The sequence below is a fragment of the Bufo gargarizans genome, chromosome 1, assembly GCF_014858855.1.
Source record: "Bufo gargarizans isolate SCDJY-AF-19 chromosome 1, ASM1485885v1, whole genome shotgun sequence".
Classification (NCBI taxonomy): Eukaryota; Metazoa; Chordata; class Amphibia; order Anura; family Bufonidae; genus Bufo; species Bufo gargarizans.
This window is the reverse complement of record NC_058080.1, coordinates 428,668,409-428,687,081: the sequence shown is the minus strand read 5'-3', so window position 1 is coordinate 428,687,081 and position 18,673 is coordinate 428,668,409. Positions and strand designations below refer to the sequence as shown.

The window sequence follows — 18,673 nt, the reverse complement described above, 5'->3', positions numbered from 1 at the left end:
TGATTAGCGACAGCGATGACGCTAATCAGCGACTGCGGTGCAGTAGGCTGGGTGCTAACTACCTAACACGAAGCTAACTAACTGGCGGTGATAAGGGACCCTTAGGCCCCATTCTTACGTCATTTTGCGGAACGGAATTGCGGACCCATTCATTTCTATGGGGACAGACTTTGTCCCGCTCGGATCCGGAATTGCGGATCTGCACTTCCGTTCCGCAAAAATATAGAACATGTCCTATTCTTGTCCGCAATTGTGGACAAGAAAAGGCATTTTCTATATAGTTCTGGCAATGTGCGGATCCGCAAAATGCGGAAAGCACATTGCCGGTGTCCGTGTTTTGCGGATCCGCAAAACACATACGGACGTCTGAATGGAGCCTTACAGGGGGGTGATCAATGACAGGGGGGTGATCAGGGAGTGTATATGGGGTGATCAGGGATTAATAAGTGACAGGGTGGGGGGGGGGTGTAGTGTGGTGCTTGGTGCTACTTATTACTGAGCTACCTGTGTCCTCTGGTGGTGGATCCAAGCAAAAGGGACCACCAGAGGACCAGGTAGCAGGTATATCAGATGCTGTTATCAAAACTGTGTCTAATATACCTTTCTGATGTGATTTTTTTAACATCTACAGCCTGCCAGCGAATGATCAGCGCTGCGTTCACGCGAAATCTCGGGTCTCACGAGATGACCAATAGGCGTCGCTGAGACCTGAGAGTGCCGCTGCACTGGCGCCTATCGGCGTTAGTGTGACGGCAAGAGGTTAAACATATTAGACTCATTAGGTCATTTATTTATTGAGAAAAATGATCCATTATCACGTCTGTGAGTAGCAAAAGTATGTGAACCTTTGCTTTCAGTATCTTGTGTGACCCCTTGTGCAGCAATAACTGCAACTAAACGTTTCTGGTAATTGTGGATTAGTCCTGCACCTCAGCTTGGAGGATTTTAGCCCATTCCTCCATGCAAAACAGCTTTACCTCCAGGAGATGCTGTGTCTGTATGTGGTGCCCAGGTATTTGGCGGGCATTATAGGGGTTCGATTTGACTACCACCACCATATTTCACAGATATAATGAGGTTTTTATGCTAGCATGCAGTGTTTTACTTTCCCCAAACATAACGCTTCTGATTTAAACTAAAACATTCTATTTTGGTCTCATCCTTCCAAAAAACATTGCTCCAATAGCATTCTGGCTTGTCTAGATCTTTAGCAATCTGCAGGCGGGCAGCAATATTTTTTTTCGGAGTGCAGTGGCTTTCTCCTTGCAATGCACACCAATATTGTTACAAAGCGGATGTGGATCCACTGTGTCATTTGGGCAGATCTGACTTGGGACTACTCCTAAGTGTATTCACCCATTATCCCCTGTACAGGGATCTGCACTTCGCTGCAGGGGAACCACCAGGTCTTCTTGCAGTAGTATCTCTTCAATTGACTGCTTTTAAAAACTTTTTCAAGTCCCATTACCATTGCAGCCTATGGGAGTTTCATTATGTTCCAATGGAGCCATGCCACAGTCAGGGCTTCATAGGAACTATGGCTGTGGTAGCCTCAGATCCTTCAGAAGCCTCGAGGTTACAACAACAAACAAAAGGTTTCCTTGATCTCAGTGTGGAAGAGCCATTCGGGCCCCGAGAGAGCAGAACCCATGTGCAAAGCCCCCAGAGATGCAGAGGCTTAAAACAGTAGAAACCCGCCAGCTATTGCGCCTGCTCTGCTTCTGAGTAGGCGCCATGTTTAAAGACGCAACTTCCACTGTACATGAACAGTGAAGGTCAGAGAAGGGTGAAATTTCTGGTCTTTCTTAGCTCAAGGTGGTTCATTTGGCTAATGATTGATAGCATTCTCTGTGTAAGGCTCATGCAATTGCGGTCCCCAATGTACGGGCAATATCCGTGCAACTTGAATGGGTCCGTGGTCTGTCCGCACCGCAAAAAATATGATATGTCATATTTATTTGCGGTACGGAACAACGGAAAGAAACACCACAGAAGCACTCCGTAGTGCTTCCGGTGTTCCGTATCTCCGGACCTATTCAAGTGAATGGGTCTGCATCAGTGATGTGTGGTGCACACGGCTGGCGGCAGTGGATTGCTGACCCGCAATACGGCTACAGCCACCCAACGGCCGTGTGCATGAGGCCTTAATGTGTATACAGAGATGCTAGGCCCGATTCTAGGTGAAAATTGAAATGGCGCCCCTACACCCCAATAACTCAAACCTAAGACAGCTAAGTACCCAATTGTCACTCGGTTATTCACACTTGTAAATCATATAATTCAAATTTAAGAGGGTTGGAAAAGATCCAGGGCCCAAGCCCCAATGATGATCATTGTGGCGCCTGAGACCCGCCTCAGGCAGTACCGATGATGCCATCACCTGCCACAGTATCGCCTAAGCCCCGGATGTTCTAGACTAGTGACGCCCTTGTGCAGAGTGTTGTTTGGTATGCTGCTCCCTCAAGCAGGAGCGTCCCCACAGGGAGCAGGTCACAGAGGGCACCTGTGTTCGCCAGCGCTGCCCTCTCAGAGACACTTCAGCTGCCACCTGTGGTAAGACGCCCATCTCACCTCATGGCAGATGCTGCCCTGCATTTGATCCTCCCGCAACTATACATCGATCTGCTCAGCTCCTCCTGCTCTATAGCACACTGCCTGCGGATCACACTGTCTTTTCATGGTGCCAGGTCCTCTTTAAATCATTTTTGTATTTACCTCACTAGACAAGACGAAGGGAAATGCAGAAAAATGTAATGTGGGCCCTATCCCTCATAGGCTGCCATTTCTCTGACAGGACACCCAAGATACTAAATGCATACCTGCCAACTCTTTGGACTTGGGGTTCATTGCGTGAAAGTCCATTTTTCCTGCATATTTATACACTTTAGTAGTTTTCTTAGCGCACAATTATCTGAATAAAGAAATTTTTAAAATCCAAATTGCATAAAATAATGAAACACTATACAAGACGGGGTGTCATATAAAGGTAGGAACCCCTTTCTAGATCAATATTGTAATTGTGAACTTGCAAATCTATCCCTCAGTGTTGAGCTCATCGAGCTTGGGATCCTAGATTGACGTTTGAACGCTATACGGAGATTCGTCTCTATACATTAGTAAAGTACCGGCTCCAGCGATGGAAATTCGTTACGGTGAATACCTTCAGACTTTGATTTTTAAAACTTGGATAGAAGTTGGCTTTGGTACCGAGGTACCAGTAGGGCTTCAGCCCACAACGTTTTGAGCGAATTGACTTCGGATCTTGGATCCAAAACTTACCTCAGAGGGACTTGTCACAAATAGAGACTGTCCCTCTGGGAGTTCTGCCTAAATGTGTTGCATTTAACTTCACATCACAGTTTCATACTGCTAAAACATAAGCCCAATACTATGTGAAGACTTGTCCAGCAGCGGTGCCATGTAAAAACCCGAGCATGCACAGGACTTTGTGAAATTCGCCTCTCAGATCGCAGCCTGTTTGGGATGCGCGCCTTTTGTAGCTTGCCTCTGACCAGGGGGCGTACAGCCCCAGCAGTCACCACCAGGGGGAGCAGGCTGCCGTGTACAACACCTAAGAATGAAACACCCATTGGCAAGACATGTCCCTGTCCTCCTGGGGCTGCTCACTTCACCCAGTGCCGGAGTTCCGTGCAGCACGGGCTCTGGGAACTTTCCCCTCAGCACTTTCTGTTTCGGATTGGAGAAGTCGTCCCAGGCAGCTGGCGTGAGCTCCATGGACAGGAGGTAATGGGGAGCGGTGGGCACAGCGTGTTATGTGGAATAGGGCATGACCTCGTGTGGCATCAGCCTGCCTGACCCATACCTGAGCACGTGCTGCATGTCTGCCTACGTGTGCGTGTGGAAGTGGTATCTTCTGGAAAACACACACCTCAGCCATATGACAAGCTCAGCTCTGCTGTGTGGTGGTGGAGTGCAGGGGACATCTGGAGGGGGCGTGCTCCTGGCTGCATGGAGGACTTGTGCAGGGTCCTCAGATACCCAGGTCATTTATTCAGACCGGCGGTGTATACCCCTATAGCTGGCGGTGATCTGCCCAACTTATGTAGACGTGCCGGCCTCTTCATAACTTTGGCGCATCCACCGCCGGTCTTAATGTAGGACAGCTTCCTTTAGACCAGTGGTCCCTAACCTTTTTTGCACCAAGGACCAGTTTCATGCAAGGCAATTTTCCCAGGGACCAGGTGGAGTGGGGGGTTATGGGGTGGGGCTAAGGCTAATTTCACACTAGCGTTCGGCTGTCCGCTCGTGAGCTCCGTTTGAAAGAGCTCACGAGCGGACCCGAACGCTTCCGTCCAGCCCTGATGCAGTCTGAATGGATGCGGATCCGCTCAGACTGTATCAGTCTGGCGGCGTTCAGCCTCCGCTCCGCTCGCCTCCGCACGGACAGGCGGACAGCTGAACGCTGCTTGCAACGTTCGGGTGTCCGCCTGGCCGTGCGGATCCGTCCAGACTTACAATGTAAGTCAATGGGGACGGATCCGTTTGAAGATGCCACAATATGGCTCAATCTTCAGGCGGATCCGTCCCCCATTGACTTTACATTGAAAGTCTGGACGGATCCGTCCAAGGCTATTTTCACACTTAGCTTTTATATGCCAATATAATGCAGACGGATCCGTTCTGAACGGAGCCTCCGTCTGCATTATTATGATCGGATCCGTTCAGAACGGATCCGATCGAACGCTAGTGTGAAAGTAGCCTTATGGGGTGGGCGGGGCTTTAGGGGGTGCTGGTCGACGCTGACTGATTCACGCACAAAACAAATCTATATAACGACTATATAAACTGGCTAGGGTCTCTGCTGCACTGTACCATATTTTTAACCCATAAGACACACCTAGGTTTTAGAGGATAACAATAAGAAAAAAATATTTTCCATTACACCTCAGGTCAGACCAGCAATCAGACCCCTAATGTTAATCAGACCTCAGATCAGACCCCCAATGCCTCAGATCAACCCCCCAACCTTCAGCCATCTATCATCCCCCATGTTAGCCATCATCCACCATGTCAGCCATCAGCGCCCATGTCAGCCAGCCATTAGCCCCCCATGTCTACCAGCCATTAGCCCCCCATGTCAGCCAGCCATTAGCCCCCCATGTCAGCCAGCCATCAGCCCCCCATGTCAGCCAGCCACGAGCCCCCATGTTAGCCAGCCATTAGCCACCCATGTCAGCCAGCCATTAGCCCCCCATGTCAGCCAGCCATCAGCCCCCCATGTCAGCCAGCCATCAGCCCCCCATGTCAGCCAGCCATCAGCCCCCCATGTCAGCCAGCCATCAGCCCCCCATGTCAGCCAGCCATCAGCCCCCCATGTCAGCCAGCCATCAGCCCCCCATGTCAGCCAGCCATCAGCCCCCCATGTCAGCCAGCCATCAGCCCCCCATGTCAGCCAGCCATCAGCCCCCCATGTCAGCCAGCCATCAGCCCCCCATGTCAGCCAGCCATCAGCCCCCATGGCAGCCAACCATAAGCCCCCATGTCAGCCATTAAGCCCCCATGTTAGCCAGCCATCAGCCCCCCATGTTAGCCAGCCATCAGCCCCCATGTCAGCCATTAGCCCCCATGTTAGCCAGCCATCAGCCCCCATGTCAGCCAGCCATCTGCCCCCAATGTTAGCCAGCCATCAGCCCCCAATGTTAGCCAGCCATCAGCCCCCCATGTTAGCCAGCCATCAGCGCCCATGTCAGCCAGCCGTCAGGCCCCCATTGTTAACCAGCCATCAGCCCCCATGTCAGCCATCAGCGCCCATGTTAGCCAGTCATCAGCCCCCATGTCAGCCAGCCATTAGCCACCCATGTCAGCCAGCCATCAGCCCCCATGGCAGCCAACCATAAGCCCCCATGTCAGCCATTAGCCCCCATGTTAGCCAGCCATCAGCCCCCCCATGTTAGCCAGCCATCAGCCCCCATGTCAGCCATTAGCCCCCATGTTAGCCAGCCATCAGCCCCCATGTCAGCCAGCCATCAGCCCCCAATGTTAGCCAGCCATCAGCTCCCAATGTTAGCCAGCCATCAGCCCCCCATGTTAGCCAGCCATCAGCGCCCATGTCAGCCAGCCGTCAGGGCCCCATTGTTAGCCAGCCATCAGCCCCCATGTCAGCCATCAGCGCCCATGTTAGCCAGTCATCAGCCCCCATGTCAGCCAGCCATTAGCCCCCCATGTCAGCCAGCCATTAGCCCCCCATGTCAGCCAGCCATTAGCCCCCCATGTCAGCCAGCCATCAGCCCCCCATGTCAGCCAGCCATCAGCCCCCCATGTCAGCCAGCCATCAGCCCCCCATGTCAGCCAGCCATCAGCCCCCCATGTCAGCCAGCCATCAGCCCCCCATGTCAGCCAGCCATCAGCCCCCCATGTCAGCCAGCCATCAGCCCCCCATGTCAGCCAGCCATCAGTTCCCATGTCAGCCAGCCATCAGGCCCCATGTCAGCCAGCCATCAGCCCCCATGTCAGCCAGCCATCAGCCCCCATGTCAGCCAGCCATCAGCCCCCATGTCAGCCAGCCATCAGCCCCCATGTCAGCCAGCCATCAGCCCCCATGTCAGCCAGCCATCAGCCCCCATGTCAGCCAGCCATCAGCCCCCATGTCAGCCAGCCATCAGCCCCCATGTCAGCCAGCCATCAGCCCCCATGTCAGCCAGCCATCAGCCCCCATGTCAGCCAGCCATCAGCCCCCATGTCAGCCAGCCATCAGCCCCCATGTCAGCCATTAGCCCCCATGTTAGCCAGCCATCAGCCCCCCATGTTAGCCAGCCATCAGCCCCCCATGTTAGCCAGCCATCAGCCCCCCATGTTAGCCAGCCATCAGCCCCCCATGTTAGCCAGCCATCAGCCCCCCATGTCAGCCAGCCATCAGCCCCCCATGTTAGCCAGCCATCAGCCCCCATGTCAGCCATCAGCCCCCCATGTTAGCCAGCCATCAGCCCCCCATGTTAGCCAGCCATCAGCCCCCCATGTTAGCCAGCCATCAGCCCCCCATGTTAGCCAGCCATCAGCCCCCCATGTTAGCCAGCCATCAGCCCCATGTCAGCCATTAGCCCCCCATGTTAGCCAGACATCAGCCCCCCATGTTAGCCAGCCATTAGCCCCCATGTAAGCCAGCCGTCAGCCCCCATGTAAGCCAGCCGTCAGCCCCCCATGTTAGCCAGCCATCAGCCCCCATGTCAGCCATTAAGCCCCCATGTTAGCCAGCCATCAGCCCCCCATTTTAGCCAGCCATCAGCCCCCCATTTTAGCCAGCCATCAGCCCCCCATGTTAGCCAGCCATCAGCCCCCCATGTCAGCCAGCCATCAGCCCCCCATGTCAGCCAGCCATCAGCCCCCCATGTCAGCCAGCCATCAGCCCCCATGTTAGCCAGCCATCAGCCCCCATGTTAGCCAGCCATCAGCCCCCATGTTAGCCAGCCATCAGCCCCCATGTCAGCCAGCCATCAGCCCCCATGTCAGCCAGCCATCAGCCCCCATGGCAGCCAACCATAAGCCCCCATGTCAGCCATTAAGCCCCCATGTTAGCCAGCCATCAGCCCCCCATGTTAGCCAGCCATCAGCCCCCATGTCAGCCATTAGCCCCCATGTTAGCCAGCCATCAGCCCCCATGTCAGCCAGCCATCTGCCCCCAATGTTAGCCAGCCATCAGCCCCCATGTTAGCCAGCCATCAGCCCCCCATGTTAGCCAGCCATCAGCGCCCATGTCAGCCAGCCGTCAGGCCCCCATTGTTAGCCAGCCATCAGCCCCCATGTCAGCCATCAGCGCCCATGTTAGCCAGTCATCAGCCCCCATGTCAGCCAGCCATTAGCCACCCATGTCAGCCAGCCATCAGCCCCCATGGCAGCCAACCATAAGCCCCCATGTCAGCCATTAGCCCCCATGTTAGCCAGCCATCAGCCCCCCATGTTAGCCAGCCATCAGCCCCCATGTCAGCCATTAGCCCCCATGTTAGCCAGCCATCAGCCCCCATGTCAGCCAGCCATCAGCCCCCAATGTTAGCCAGCCATCAGCTCCCAATGTTAGCCAGCCATCAGCCCCCCATGTTAGCCAGCCATCAGCGCCCATGTCAGCCAGCCGTCAGGGCCCCATTGTTAGCCAGCCATCAGCCCCCATGTCAGCCATCAGCGCCCATGTTAGCCAGTCATCAGCCCCCATGTCAGCCAGCCATTAGCCCCCCATGTCAGCCAGCCATTAGCCCCCCATGTCAGCCAGCCATTAGCCCCCCATGTCAGCCAGCCATCAGCCCCCCATGTCAGCCAGCCATCAGCCCCCCATGTCAGCCAGCCATCAGCCCCCCATGTCAGCCAGCCATCAGCCCCCCATGTCAGCCAGCCATCAGCCCCCTATGGCAGCCGGCCATCAGCCCCCCATGTCAGCCAGCCATCAGGCCCCATGTCAGCCAGCCATCAGCCCCCATGTCAGCCAGCCATCAGCCCCCATGTCAGCCAGCCATCAGCCCCCATGTCAGCCAGCCATCAGTCCCCATGTCAGCCAGCCATCAGCCCCCATGTCAGCCAGCCATCAGCCCCCATGTCAGCCAGCCATCAGCCCCCATGTCAGCCAGCCATCAGCCCCCATGTCAGCCAGCCATCAGCCCCCATGTCAGCCAGCCATCAGCCCCCATGTCAGCCAGCCATCAGCCCCCATGTCAGCCAGCCATCAGCCCCCTATGTTAGCCAGCCATCAGCCCCCATGTCAGCCATTAGCCCCCATGTTAGCCAGCCATCAGCCCCCCATGTTAGCCAGCCATCAGCCCCCCATGTTAGCCAGCCATCAGCCCCCCATGTTAGCCAGCCATCAGCCCCCCCATGTTAGCCAGCCATCAGCCCCCCATGTTAGCCAGCCATCAGCCCCCATGTCAGCCAGCCATCAGCCCCCCATGTTAGCCAGCCATCAGCCCCCATGTCAGCCATCAGCCCCCCCATGTTAGCCAGCCATCAGCCCCCCATGTTAGCCAGCCATCAGCCCCCCATGTTAGCCAGCCATCAGCCCCCATGTTAGCCAGCCATCAGCCCCCCCATGTAGCCAGCCATCAGCCCCCATGTCAGCCATTAGCCCCCCATGTTAGCCAGACATCAGCCCCCCATGTTAGCCAGCCATTAGCCCCCATGTAAGCCAGCCGTCAGCCCCCATGTAAGCCAGCCGTCAGCCCCCCATGTTAGCCAGCCATCAGCCCCCATGTCAGCCATTAAGCCCCCATGTTAGCCAGCCATCAGCCCCCCATTTTAGCCAGCCATCAGCCCCCCATTTTAGCCAGCCATCAGCCCCCCATGTTAGCCAGCCATCAGCCCCCCATGTCAGCCAGCCATCAGCCCCCCATGTCAGCCAGCCATCAGCCCCCATGTTAGCCAGCCATCAGCCCCCATGTTAGCCAGCCATCAGCCCCCATGTTAGCCAGCCATCAGCCCCCATGTTAGCCAGCCATCAGCCCCCATGTCAGCCAGCCATCAGCCCCCATGTCAGCCAGCCATCAGCCCCCATGTCAGCCAGCCATCAGCCCCCCATGTCAGCCAGCCCCCATGTCAGCCAGCCATCAGCCCCCCATGTCAGCCAGCCATCAGCCCCCATGTCAGCCATCAGCGCAAATAAAATAAAAAAAAAACACTTACTTCTCCTGCTCCTGGACGCCACCGCTTCTCACCATCGTAATCCTCTTCATCCTGCTGTCGGCTGTGTATCGCGGGTGCGGCGCACAGTGTGAGGTCACAGTGCGCCCTCATGCTGTGCACAGCCGACAGCCAAGCCGAGGACCAGAAAGCGGTGATTACAGATCCTTCACCACTTCCTGGTCCTCTGGTACTAATGAAGCGATTCCATAATGGAAGCGCTTCATTAGTACCGCGTTAAAGACGGCCCTGATTGCTGCGGCCCAGCAAACAATCTTCCAGGTCCTGGGCCGCGACCCGGTGGTTGGGGATCGCTGCTTTAGACCATTTTCTGCTCCTAAAACAGATGCAGAAAAGGATAAATGAGATGGGACTGCCGGCCCCTCCAGGCCACCCTCCTTTTTAGACCTGGTGTGAGCGGGGATAAGTTGCGGATTGCGGCGCAAATAACCTAATATAGGCGTATTACTGGATAGTCAATGACCTTCAAGGTGTTTTCCACCCACATTTTGTTCCTTGTGCCAAACTCGGAAATACAACTTCCCTTTATACCACTCCACCCAGTTTGATACCATCCAAGGTTGATATGTGGCCAAGGCCTAAAGGTCCTTTTCAAAAAGGCCGATAATCGGGCAGATTGCTTTATTGGAATTCAGTTCTCATCCCTGCTGATGATCAGGCAATTATCAGGAACGTTCAGTTCGTTCCTGACTATTGCTTGAAACATCAGTCCATGTTAAAGGATCTTGAAGAGGTTTTCCGGTAATAATTATTTTTTATCACGTGCCTGCAGCCTACCCCCTGAAACATACGGTACATGACCCATGACCCTTCAGGCCTTGTAGAGACATACGGTACTGAAGATACGGTACATACTTACCGGCTCCACGCTGCTCCAGTCCGCTGCCTCCATCTTCCGGTCCTGTTTACATCCGGTGGTGCATGGGCATGGTCACATGCTTTTCTCCAGCCAATGACTAGCTCCAGTGGTGATGTGACCACAAGAAGCACATCACTGGTGAAGCCAATCATTGGCTGGCACAGTGCATGTGACCATGCCCATGGCCAGTGGCATGTAAACAGTGCAGGACCGGAAGATGGAGGCAACCATTGGAGCAGCATGGAGCCGGTAAGTATGTATCGTCTGTTTCAGGCTGGGTTCAGACCTGAGCAATTAACAGCGCGTTCCTACGCGCTGTAAAACGCTCAACAGGCAAGAACCAATGATTACCTGAGGGAATGGTTCTCACCTGAGCGTTTTACAGCGCGTACGATGCGCTGTAAAACGCCAGACGCCCTAAGAAGTACAGGAGCTTCTTTGGGGCGTCTTGTCGCACGTTCCCGTACATAGACTTCAGCGGGAACGCGCGACAATGGAGGTTCGCTTGTCTCTGTATGCGCGATTGCAAACGCCCGTACAATTGCGCATACAGAGCGTACGTTCGGTACGCTCAGGTCTGAATCCAGTGTCAGGGGGTATGCTGCAGGCACGTGATAAAAAATTATTATTACCGGAAAACCCCTTTCAGAGATAAAGCACGTCGTGGTGCATCCCTGCTCAGGAAAGTACCAGAATGCCATGCTATATCACCTTCTGTCAGTAAGCAGAAATTTATATTACTGTGCATGAAGCAGATTCCAGGAGACAGATCCCAGGGGGCATATCCCAGGAGGCAGATCCCTAGGGGCAGATCTAAATAGGCAGATTCAAGGAGGCAGATACCAGGGGGTAGATCCCAGGAGGCCTATCCCAGGGGGCAGATCCCAGGAGGCCTATCCCAGGGGGCAGAAATCAGGAGACAGATCCCAGGAGGCCTATCCCAGGGGGCAGATCTTAATAGGCAGATTCCAGGAGGCAGATACTAAGGGGTAGATCCCAGGAGGCAGATCCAAGGAGACAGATACCAGGGGGCAGATCCCAGGAGGCCTATCCCAGGGGGCAGATCCCAGGAGGCAGATACCAGGGGGGCAGATTCCAGGAGGCAGATACCAGGGGGGCAGATTCCAGGAGGCCTATCCCAGGGGCCAGATCCCAGGAGGCAGATCTCAGGAGGCAGTCAGCAGAGCATGTTGCATTCAAGTACAACTGTGTAACACAATAAGGCCCCTTGCAGACGAGCGTGTCTGGATTAGGTCCGGATGCGTTGCGAATGCGTTCAGGAAAAAAGGCGCGATTAGTTGTTCATTTTTTATTGCGCGGGTGCAATGCGGAATAATCGCTCGTCTGCAAGGGGCCTAAATGATACCACACTTTTTAGTGGCAGTCAATGCTAGCCTCAGTTCCTAGCACATATGCCAAATTTCACACAATGGAGGCCAGGAGTAGGGGATATTTATCAGTACATGCGGCACTTTTTATTACCGTATTGTACACCACACTTTTACTATACATTGTGCCACACCAAAGAAAACGTATGCTGCATGGCCGCTGGACGACATATGCCGTTATACAGTGGCATATGTCAGAACTATCTGTTGGAGGCGTACATCAGGGAAAACTGACATATACCTCATTGAAAAGAATAGAGATATTCTACTTTAGAAAAGCCGCAACCATCATTATAATTATTTGTAGCAGAATGTTATTCCTCAGCGGGTGCCGGACCCCCACCCGTCAGATACTGATGACCTCTATCCAGTAAAAATATTTCAAAAAAAACCCTTTTAAGGAGGGTTTAACACAGGCCAAAGGAGCTGGCGATTGTTGGGAAGGAAGCGTTCACTGGAGGTGGAGAGCGGCACTTACGTGCAGTGAGTGAGCGACAACTGCTATCACTCGTCCTCGTACACAGATTGCACCGTTTTGCTCATTCATAGGGTGATCTGTAGCACCTTTAGGGTGGATTCACACGACCGTAAGTGTTTTTCAGTCCGCAAATTGCGAATCCGCAAAAGACGGATAGCGGACGTGTGCGTTCCGACCACACATGGCCGGCACCATATAGAGAATGCACCGCGGACAAGAATAGGACATGCATTATATTTTTTGTTGGGCCACGGAACGGAACAACGGATGTGGACAGCACACAGTGTTCTGTCCACATCTCTTACGGCCCCATTGAATGGGTCCGCATCCTATCCGCCAAAAAAACTGAACGGACACGGAAACAAAATATGTTAATGTTCATGAGGCCTTAGTTTTTGGTCAGACTCACGTCTCATGATAATTTAGCGAAACTGATCCATTTTTACGGTCTTGTGAATGCACCCTTACCCTTGATGAGCGTGAGCGGATTAGGTCTGGATGCGTTAAGTGAAAAATGCGCGATTTTGCAAGCAAGTTCATTCAGTTTTGTATGCGATCCAGTTCAGTTGTTCAGTTTTTATTGCGCGAGTGCAATTGTTTTGATGCATTTTGCACGTGCGTGGTAAAAAACAGAAGGTATACAAACAACATCTCTTAGCAACCATCCGTGAAAACCGCATCTGCGGATGCGATTTTCATGCAGCCCTATTCACTTCTATGGGGCCAGCGTTGTGTGAAAATGCAGACTATAGAACATGCTGCTGTTTTCACGCAACGCGCAAGTGATCCGTGAAAAACAACGCTCATGTACACAGACCCATTTAAATGAATGGGTCCAGATTCAGTGCAGGCGCATTGCGTTCGCATCACGCATTGCACCCGCGTGGAAAACTCGTTCGTCTGCAAGGGGCCTTACATGGGTAGGTTATCAGGATCCAGTGTTCATAGGAACATTCTGCCTGACAATCAGGCGGTGTAAATGCACCTCTACTGCCATTATCCACTGCAGCCTATTGCCAGGCCTACCACATGGAATGTATAACTCTCCTCGGTTCTGCAGAAGTGTTTATGATACCAGCATTAGAATGGGGAACGTCTCTTTCTGCACTGCACTATGTAGTCTACAGAAGCCTGAGGTAAATATTAGAGTTAGATGTTATCTGTGGAATGCTGCTTGGTCACAATACCAGTTATAACACGGTACATGAGTTAAGGTCAAAAGTACAAAGCCTGCTGAGATGTGCATGCGCTAGTAGCCAAGGACTGGTGGCATGGAGTCAGATGCTTGCAGGTCTCTGGCAGCTGCAGCCTTCCTGTTGTATGTTGTCCTGGCCCCAGGATTGCCGCTTGTATGTCTCTCATAATCAGCCGACAACCCAAGCGATCATTTTACGGTTATGACGATAATGTAGCCAGGAGTTCCCATCTGCCCAGGCTTCTTCTAAGCTCACTTGCTTTAACCTCTAAAATGTAATATCCACTTAGGATTTTATGTTCTTAAAATTTTCATTTTCTTGCCTGTTGGGCGGAAGCTTGTGTCTAAAGGTCCTATGGGATTAGACATCTATATATCCCGGCATGCAGTGGTCCGCAGCTGTTTAGGGTTTTTTCCTGCGGGCACCACTTAAAGGGACAGATGGTTTATATGCTGCCGCCACTGTGGTAAGAGTACGAGCCCAGGCTATTAGCTGTCCAGATCCATGTCAGATCATGCTTTCTTCTGGAAGCAATTACACTGGGCTGTGTCGCTGTGTGCTAAATACAGTTCAGTATACATCATCCGTAAGATAGCCGTCTCTTCAGAAGGACTGAACTATGGCCAGGACATCAAATTTGTATTCTTGAGGAGTTCTTCTAAACCTGACATCATAGCCATCTATAAGCCAGAGCAGAGAGAGGTGGTATTAGTGGCTCCTATTCTGGTACTGTAAGGACATGGCCACCATGTAACATTGCATAAGAAAGCCCACTGAGGCGTGGAGTCGGCAAGCCGAGCGTTCACTTCTCTATATTTCCACACTTTGACTCTACTTTATAAATGGTTCATGTATAATCATTAGTAAAAACAAATTTACTGTGGTAAAATCATATTAAGGGGCATCTGTCAGCAGATTTGTTCCCATGAAACTGGCTGACCTGGAAGCTGAAGACAACTGCGTTGGTCCTATGTTCATATGTGCCCGCATTACTGAGAAAAATTATGTTTTATTATATGCAAATGAGCCTCTAGGAGCAATGGGGGCGTTACCACTGCACCTAGAGGCTCAGTTCACTCTGCATCTGCTGCACCTTCTCCACTTTGATTTAGAGGACCAGACAGTGAAAACATCGACACGACGTCAGCATTGAGGGGCAGAGTCAGGGAGGTTCTGTGTACGTGCAAGCCCCTCCACACCTGTCACGTAGCTGATGCATGGATAACATGCACATCAGGTTTGATGAAAAGTCCATATATCCTTTTGGATCAGTTCTAGAGAAATTCTTTCTGCTAGTTCCTTGCGTTCTCCAGTGACAACCCTCTGCTGACTGTCTGCCTGGCCTCATAGACATTATAGTATTATATGTGTACCCAGGATCTGCTGACAAAAGTTAGGGCTCTCTGTGACCATGAAAGAATGGGGATGGCCAGTCATGGTGAGTGATTATAAAAACCACCCTCCTGGGCTGGTCATCCCAGTTCCTACAGCTGACTCGGTCCCCGCTGCTTCCCTGCCAGTCACCAGCAGAGGTGATGTACAGGGAGTTGACCCGTGACCCTTCAGGCCTTGTAGGGACTGGCAGGACTAGATACGAATTAGCCATTCTCCATTTATTCATGGTCTCGACCAACCCCTTTAATTCTCAGCATACTCATAGTGGATATAAAAAGTCTACACACCCCTGTTAAAATGTCAGGTTTCTGTGATGTAAAAAAATGAGACAAAGATAAATCATTTCAGAACTTTTTCCACCTTTAATGTGACCTATAAACTGTACCACTCAATTGAAAAACAAACTGAAATCTTTTAGGTGGAGGGAAGAAAAAATATAAAAATAAAATAATATGGTTGCATAAGTGTGCACACCCTTAAACTAATACTTTGTTGAAGCACATTTTGATTTTATTTCAGCACTCAGTCTTTTTGGGTATGAGTCTATCAGCATGGCACATTTTGACTTGGCAAGATTTGCCCACTCTTCACTCCAAATCTGTCAGATTGCGAGGGCATCTCCTGTGCACAGCCGTCTTCAGATCACCCCACAGATTTTCAATCAGATTCAGGTCTGGGCTCTTGCTGGGCCATTCCAAAACTTTAATCTTCTTCTGGTGAAGCCATTCCTTTGTTGATTTGGATGTATGCTTTGGGTTGTTGTCATGCTGAAAGATGAAGTTCCTCCTCATGTTCAGCTTTCTAGCAAAAGCCTGAAGGTTTTGTGCCAATATTGACTGGTATTTGGGACTGTTCATAATTCCCTCTAGCTTAACTAAGGCCCCAGTTCCAGCTGAAGAAAAACAGCCCCAAAGCATGATGCTGCCACCACCATGCTTCACTGTGGGTATGGTGTTCTTTTGGTGATGTGCAGTGTTGTTTTTGCGCCAAACATATCTTTTGGAATTCTGGCCAAAAAGTTCAACCTTGGTTTCATCAGACCGTAACACCTTTTCCCACATGCTTTTGGGAGACTTCAGATGTGTTTTTGCAAAATGTAGCCTGGCTTGGATGTTTTTCTTCGTAAGAAAAGGCTTTCGTCTTGCCACTCTACCCCATAGCCCAGACATATGAAGAATACGGGAGATTGTTGTCACATGTACCACACAGCCAGTACTTGCCAGATATTCCTGCAGCTCTTTAATGTTGCTGTAGGCCTCTTGGTAGCCTCCCAGACCAGTTTTCTTCTCGTCTTTTCATCAATTTTGGAGGGACGTCCAGTTCTTGGTAATGTCACTGTTGTGCCATATTTTCTCCACTTGATGACTGTCTTCACTGTGTTCCATGGTATATATAAGGCCTTGGAAATTATTTTGTACCCTTCTCCTGACTGAAACCTTTTAACAATGAGATCCCTCTGATGCTTTGGAAGCTCTCTGTGGACCATGGCTTTTGCTGTGGGATACGACTAAGAAAATTTCAGGAAAGACCAACTAGAGCAGCTGAACTTTACTTGGGGTTGATCAGAGGCACTTAAAATGATGACAGGTGTATGCTGACTCCTATTTAACATGATTTTGAATGTGATTGCTTAACTCTGAACACAGCTACATCCCCAGTTATAAGAGGGTGTGCACACTTATGCTACCACATTATTAATTTATTTTTATTTTTTCTTCCCTCTACCTAAAAGATTTCAGTTTGTTTTTCCAATTGAGTGCTACAGTTTATAGGTCACATTAAAGGTGGAAAAAGTTCTGAAATGATTTATCTTTGTCTCATTTTCTTACAGCACAGAAACCTGACATTTTACCAGGGGTGTGTAGATTTCTTATATCCACTGTGTGTATATATATTTTTTTTTTCTCTAAAATGTTTCTGACATCCAGTGGCCTTCTCAGTAATCCCCTTTCCCGGTCACGCAGTCCTAGAATTGGAAAATGCAGTATAAAGACTAGCAGGGTTTTCCGGTTGGCATATAACCGTGTAGGTAAGTGGCCCAGACTATTGTACAGAAAATGGATTATTGAGATGTCCGATGGGGTCAAAATCCGTAAAGGCAGCGCACGCACCAGCTGTTATCTGCAGTAAGCCCTGACCGCTAGATTACAAGTGACTCCATGTAGCCTCCTAGCAAGTTCTGCTAGTGGCTTCATGTCAGTGATACAGCCTGCCTAATAATGGGGGTGATTGATCGCCTGTGATATTGAGTCCCCTGATTTACGACATAACAATGAGGCAGATCAGATGTGATGGGTGAGTTATTCTTTAACTTGGGATGACCTCTGTAGCACACACAATCACGGCACAGTGCAAGACATTTATAGGTATGCTATGTTTAGAGTACATGTTAGATTTGCTATAATGACATGCTACCATTTAACTCCTTTGGTAAAATAGTAAAATTTTTGAAAAAAGCAGAGTTAAAGTCTGACTATACACATTGGAAACACATAACGTAATCCCCCCCTTCTCCCCCCCCCCCCCCCCCCTTAAACATATACAGATTAGCCAGGCATACACGCTTAGGAAAAGCAGAATACGGCACTCCTAGACCCCTGTGAAAAATGAAAGGTGGAATCTGATTGGTTGCTACGGGCAACTAAGCCAGTTGTACTTTAGACCAGTTTGCTAAATTTTCCCCCGTGTGTTTAGTTAGCAGCAGACATAAATGGATGTGCACTGAGAAGAAGAATGAATGGCAACCTACAGCTATTGGATGTTAAGACCATTAGTAATAATTGAAAAATAAGTACAGTGCCTTAACCCCTTGGTGACCACCCATACGCTTTTTTACGGCGGCCCAGTCTAAGCGCTGCACGGGTCCCCCCCAGCTCTCACATGAGAGCCGCGGCCCTGCTCTCACAGCCCGGACTGGCAGGAGTGCCGATCCGGGCTGTTTAACACTTTGATGTAGTCCCTAGACCAGCCTTCAGTAATTTCCAACAGGCTGTACCTCTCTAGCGCAGCCTGCTGGTCGATGTTAGAATAGCATTGCCATTAAAATGCAATGCACTATAGGGATAATGCATTGTATTTTAAAAGCAATCAAAATACTGTCTGTTATAGTTCCCTTGTGGGACTATTAAGTGGTTAAAAACAAACAAAAAAGCACATTTATTAAATAAAAAAATGTGCGCTTTTTTCCCCCCATTGAAAATATGCTTTTCAATGAATAAAATTCCCCCCAAAAAAATCTCCCCCATATGTTTGGTATTGCCGCGTCCGTAACGACCCGGACTACATAAATATCACATAAATTATCCCCTATGGTTAACGGCATAAAAAAAAATAAAAAAAGACAGAATTGCTAATTTATTCTTTGTTGCCACTGAAAAAAACTAATAACAAGCGATTAAAAATCGCCATTTACTCCAATGATGCCAATGAAAAATACAAGTCATCCCGCAAAAATCAAGCCCTCACACAACTCCATAGAAAGAAAAAGAAAAAAGTTATGGGTCTTGGGAAGCGGCAATGCAAAAACATTTCTTCCCCCCCCCCCCCCAAAAAGGGGGTTTTATTGCAAAAAAAGTTGTAAAACGTAAAAAAACTATATGTATTTGGTATCACTGTAATCGTAATGACCCAAGGAATAAAGATATTATGTTATTTATACCGAAAAATGAACGCCGTAAAATTTATAACGTAAAAATGCAGTGGCAGTATTGCTGTTTTTCCC

General features: G+C 50.6%; 1 protein-coding gene across 1 annotated transcript in view; it reads left to right on the top strand.

The window, feature by feature from the left end:
• The first annotated feature begins 3,607 nt into the window (after positions 1 to 3,607).
• The window catches only part of MOB3B (MOB kinase activator 3B), a 100,497-nt gene continuing 85,431 nt past the window's right edge, over positions 3,608 to 18,673 (top strand). The window contains exon 1 of the mRNA XM_044286629.1: positions 3,608 to 3,744. The gene's annotated coding sequence lies outside the window, so the exon portion shown is untranslated. The remainder of the gene's footprint in view (positions 3,745 to 18,673) is intronic.